The sequence below is a fragment of the Pinus tabuliformis genome, chromosome X (assembly GCF_031772625.1).
Source record: "Pinus tabuliformis cultivar Carrire ecotype Pingquan chromosome X, CPIR1, whole genome shotgun sequence".
Taxonomy (NCBI): domain Eukaryota; kingdom Viridiplantae; phylum Streptophyta; class Pinopsida; order Pinales; family Pinaceae; genus Pinus; species Pinus tabuliformis.
This window is the reverse complement of record NC_142308.1, coordinates 585,142,698-585,148,938: the sequence shown is the minus strand read 5'-3', so window position 1 is coordinate 585,148,938 and position 6,241 is coordinate 585,142,698.

Here is a 6,241-nt window from a genome sequence, read left to right as displayed (position 1 = left end):
CTTCGCTTTCTTCGAGTGTTCAATGTGGACCATCGCCGACCATGCTTCCCACCATTTCTGGTCACAACAGAGATTGCAGAACAACTCACCAGAGACCCAGCTCAGCAGAAGCTTCCTCATCTCAGGGAGAAATTCAACGCAATGGGGACCATTGCTTCCTAAGGGGGGAGGAATGATCCAGGTGGATGTTGGTGGCCACCCACCTATCCCATTTGGACCCCCACAACTGTCTCTTTCAGCTTTTTCAATTTCCTAAATTGTAGCACAATTTACTATTTTTAGCAGTTTTTCGGGTCCTGGACTTTCGGAGCCGTTTTGAGGCCCTAAACGACGTTTTTTGGGAATCTGGGGCAACATAGGTCCATAGACCGATGTTGCTTCCCAAAGTGGTAGTACTCGGATAGATCTTTCTAACGAGTTATCGTACGCGTCAAACAGAGATCGTATGCGAAAGTTACGACCCCGGGAAATTGATGTACCAATTTACCCAAACGGGGCCCACAATTTGGCGTTTCATCTTCTAGGGTTAGGTTTCGGGATGTGAAGGGTTTTCAATTGTTTCTCAACAATAAATAGGCCTTCGAGCCTCATTGTAACACAGTGCGAAACAGTTCAGAGGCATGTAGCCGCCACATCTCTTCTTAGAGATAAGCTACCATCGCCCTAGCTGGTTTCTTTCCATTTCTGTTTGTAAGCATATTTCAGTATTTTACAGTAATGAAATGAAGTATTATTTCTGCTGCATCTCAGTATTTATGGTTATCTCATCTCTGTATTTATGGTTATCTCTGTAATTTGTTGCGTTCTTGTTTAAATCCGGATCAGTGGTATCAGAGCGGTCTGCTTTTTCTTTGTTTTTCTTTGCATGTCCCCAACGAGGTCGGGATATAAGGAGTTAGGGCTTGAACTGGTCGAACCTTTGCAAGACCAGCCTCACAAATCCCGACGGCCTCCCATGGCGGATGAGAAGAAAGACGAGGGGGCAGGAGATCCTATCAAAATCTTGCTCGAAGAAGCGCTCGAGCGGCAAAGGAACGTGATGATGGATAGCTTTGCGCAGATCCTTCAGCGGCTAACCAGAAGCGATGCATCGGCTTCCAGCAGCTACTCTGGAAACGCCACGCCCATTAAGGTACAAGTTAATTTTGAAATCCCCATTTTCGAGGGTCAAATAGACGCAGATGCCGTAGATAAATGGTTAAATCTGCTAGATGGGTATTTTTCTGTTCATGAATTTTCAAATCGGGAAAAGATTATTTTCGCTCTTCTCAAAGCAGCCCCCCACGTCAAGAACTAGTGGGAAACCTACTGCGAGCAGAAGGATGAAAGTACAGGCTCACTATTTTCAGCCGCACCCACTTGGAATGACTTCCGGGATGCCATCAAGGAGCAGTACTACCCTGTTGGAAGCTATCAGGACAAATACATCAAATGGACCACACTGCGGCAGGGACGAGACCAAGATGTGCCAGAGTTCAAAAACATTTTTCATATCCTTCGAACACAGTTGGGTATCAAAGATTCTGAGCTGCATCTAGTACTCAAATACCACGGCTGCCTACATAGATACATCTAGGAAGAGATGGGGTTCTTGAACATCTCCTCACTCGGCACAGCATACCGATACGCTGTCAAAATCGAGCAAAAGTTCAAACAGAAGAAGCGAGACTTTGGATCTGCAAATCCGAAGCCTAAAGGACAAAGCCAAGGCGGGGTGACCCAAGACAACCCGTTGAAGCCGCAAGAAAAGAACAACACCACGAAGCCGAAGAAGGATACAGGAAAGTGGTGTGAGTTCCACAAGAGTCCCACTCATAACACAAGTGAGTGTCGGACCAAGCGGTCGCTGGTGGCCGAGTTGAAGGCTTCCGAATCAGATGCATGTTCTGACCCTGAGCCAGAACCTGGCAAGGGGAATGGCAAAGGTAAGCAGATCATTGATGCAGATCCCAGCCTCACTGTTGCCACTGCCAAGATCCAGGAGAATGAACCTACAGATCCAGAAGAGGGGGAGCGTCTTTTCCACTCATAGATGTGGGTGAAGGGTTCGCCACTGCAATTCATTGTCGACAGTGGCAGCCAAAAGAACCTCATTTCAGCAGAGGTTGTGAAGCGGTTGGGCCTACCGACTACACCGCACCTGCAGCTGTACAGTATCGGGTGGCTTCACGAAGGACGAGATCTAAAAGTTCGCCAGCAGTGCCGCCTTCCCTACAGCATCAAACCCTTCACAGACGAGGTATTGTGTGATGTTACACCTCTGGATGTTTGAGATGTATTATTAGGCCAACCATACTTGTGGAGACGACATGCTGTGTATGAGTCAAGGCCTCGTGCTGTCATTATTTCTTTCAATAATTCATTATACAGGATACCGGAGGTAGCCCCACCTACTGCCACATCTTTGATCACTGCTAAGAAACGCAGCATGCTTCAGACCAGGAAATTTATCTGTCTAGTTCACTCCCAAAGTAAGGGGAAGATCGTTGCTACATCCATGACCCCTGCAAAGGGTTCCTACATGCAGCAGCAGCAGCAAAGGGATACGGTCATGAAAGGACACAGGAACAACTTCTCCTCACCCATAGGGGTACCACATAAGTTTCAGGTGGGCAACAAAGTTTGGTTACATCTGCAGAAAGAACGCCTTACAAGAGCCCATCAGAAGCTCCGACCACTCCGACATGGTCCTTACACAAGTACCAAGGCTACGGGAAACAATGCTTTGAAGCACAACATTCCTCCATTCCTTCTCTTGCTCCGAGTGTTCAATGTGGACCATCACATACCATGCTTCCCACCATTTCTGGTCACAGCAGAGATTGCAGAACAGCTCACCAGTAACCCAACTCAGCAGAAGCTTCCTCATCTCAGGGAGGAACTCAACGCAATGGGGACCATTGCTTCCTAAGGGGGGAGGAATGATCCAGGTGGATGTTGGTGGCCACCCACCTATCCCATTTGGACCCCCACAACTGTCTCTTTCAGCTTTTTCAATTTCCTAAATGGTAGCACAGTTTACTATTTTTAGCAGTTTTTCGGGTTCTGGACTTCCGGAGCCGTTTTGAGGCCCTAAACGACGTTTTTTGAGAATCTGGGGAAACATGGGTCCATGGATTGATGTTGCCTCCCAAAGTGGTAGTACTCGGATAGATCTTTCTAATAAGTTATCGTACGCGTCAAATGGAGATCGTATGCCAAAGTTACGACCCCGGGAAATTGATGTACCAATTTACCCAAATGGGGCCCACAATTTGGCGTTTCATCTTCTAGGGTTAGGTTTCGGGATGTGAAGGGTTTTCAATTGTTTCTCAACAATAAATAGGCCTTCGAGCCTCATTGTAACACAGTTCGAAACAGTTCAGAGGCATGTAGCCGCCACATCTCTTCTCAGAGATAAGCTACCATCGCCCTAGCTGGTTTCTTTCCATTTCTGTTTGTAAGCATATTTCAGTATTTTACAGTAATGAAATGAAGTATTATTTCTGCTGCATCTCAGTATTTATGGTTATCTCATCTCTGTATTTATGGTTATCTCTGTAATTTGTTGCGTTCCTGTTTAAATCCGGATCAGTGAATGGCTATCTTCATACCTCTCATCCAAAAGACAGGGTTTTGGATGCTCATGGAAAACTTTAAATGCAGTAACCACTTCAAGTATGTTTGATTCCTCATGTGCTTCAACAGGAAGAATATCAATTTGACTGCCACAAGAATCAAGGGAAACAACTTCTTGTTCACTATTTCCTTGCAAAAGTAGATGATCATTGTCATTAGATGGTTCACTGCTTAAGTTTTCTGTACATGCAATTTCAGAATTCTCGCTTGGACCAATTTCTTCTTCACTGTTAGGATGCAGATTTGTTTCATATTCAAGCAAAGAAGGAGTTGATGTGTGTTGTGAATGATCCTTTGTATCAAAGCAGCTAATCTCTGTTATTTTTTTTTGGGAAGAATATTCATAAAGGGCCTCTATGATCTCATAATCTAGACATTCTTCATCACCAAAATTTTCTTCAAGGTATTGAATGAAGTTTTCACAGGATTCACAACAATCTTTGAACAACAAGAATGAATGATGATACTTTCCATAAAACTCAAAGAATGTTGTGTGGAATTGTTAGGGTCCCACCCTAACTCCCTTATTTATGTAATGGGATCACGTCATAGTCAAGAGTCAATAAAGCCCATATTAATAATTGTAAGTGGTTAATCCGCAATTAATGATGGGACCACAGTTAGTTGCAAATGGGCTGTAGAATTAGATAGATGGTATTAATAAAACCCACGGTATTGGCCCGTCGTATTGCATGTATGAGTCATATATAAAGGATAGAGACTCCCTGCGAGGAGCATTGTGTCTTATTTTGTAATCGAGCTCTGATCTATTGGAGGTTGCCCCCTCGAAGAGGCAAGTGAACATTACTCTCTGAATAATAAAATCATTGCTATTCTGTGTTCTGGGTATCTTTTCTTCGCATATTCCGTATTTGGGTATCATTTTGCAGGTTAAGAGCATAACAAGTGGTATCAGAGCACTTTCCAGGGCCGGTGGGATCTCCATTTCTTAGCAATTTTTTTTTTTTTTTGGCTAGAGATGTGTTCCGGCGTCTTTAAACCACAGGATCTGTCGTTGAGCGCATAAACCTGCAGATTTGGGGAGGCATGCACGCAGGAAATACAAGAGGTGGTCACGTCTGTTGGACTCCCTTGTAACCCCTGTAGGTACCCCTTCGAGTAGTAGCGCATTAGACAGAACCACGCACGAACTGTCTTCCACGTACTCTCTAGGTATATCGGAAGCCCCCTAGGCTCCCTTGAAACCTCGCCATAGATAAACCATCGGCCATCTTGCGGCTACAGTACACCGAGAACAGCACTCGGAGAGATTACTCGCCCGTACGATAGGGTAGTCGGGTTGTATGGCTAAGGGTACGGTCGATCCTCCTTAGTTAGAGCCCTGAAACATTGGGCCGAGTACTACTGCCAGATCCTTATGTATATTGCGATCTGTAGCACCTGACACTCCTCAAGACCATAGTTCCCTTTTCTATCGGGGGATCACACATCATCTCTTCCAGCTCCGCTTGTGCAAAGGGGTGCAGCAGCAGCAGACATCAGTCTCGCCGTCTCGAGTTCGCAGATCAGCTATTCCGATCTATTAGATCCATCAGATCCACAAAAGCAGTCTGTTCCACCACCTAGAGCTATCAGATCCGCCATTCAGATCTCTCAGCTCCACCAGATCGGAGTCGTTCCTATACCAGGGTATAATTTTCGCAGGACTTTTGGCCGCATTGAAATTTTGAGGATTTGGCGACTGCAGTATTGATAAGGAAGGAGTAAAACTCCGTTAGGAGTTTTCAGAAAAAAAAAAAAAAAAGAGTCTGAGATCTTTCGGGGCGCTTATTGGTGATCTAGCCCATCAGAATCAGGACGACGAGCTGAGCACGGTGGTACCATTCACTTCTTAGTGAAATTTTTTTTAGGCGGTCCCAATTTTCAGGTTGGTGTATGGTAGAAACTAGAGCTCAAGCGATGGCCAATGATAGGATGGACAAACTTGAAGAATCAGTGCAAAACCTCCACATTCAGCTTACCGGACTATGTAGCATGGTCGAGAAAATAGTCCCGAAGGGCAAGGAGCAAGCCCACGAGGAGGAGTATAATGGCAATGAACACAATGAGGGTGAGTCTAGCCACTCTCCTCACATTTGGCACACCCACCAACCGCCTAGTCAGCGACCTCCCAAGTTGGATATGCATAAATTTGACGGTTCTCACCCATCGGCATGGATAGCACAAATGGAGCAGTATTTCAAACTGAATCACATCTTCGATGATGCGACTCAGCTTATGTTGGGGAGCATGTACTTGGACAATGAAAGGTGGCAATGGTGGGAATGGCATCAACGTTGCACTGGACCTTTTAGGACTTGGACCAAATTCACCAAAGCTCTTCAAGATCGCTTTGACCAGGAATCATCTTTTTTGGGTTGTCTTACTAAGCTCCGATAGACTGGTACAGTGGATGAATATATTATAGCTTTTGAAGCCTTAGCCTTCCTCACTTGGGGTCTCTCAGATGTGTTCTACACGGAATGTTTTATCAACGGTCTTAAAGAAGCTATCAAAGCCCAAGTCCTATTGCACCACCCTCCCACATGGACGGAGGCTTGCAAGGTAGCTAGTAACGTGGAACGTGCATTAGCAGCCCAATACAGTCACCCAAATTTCTCAG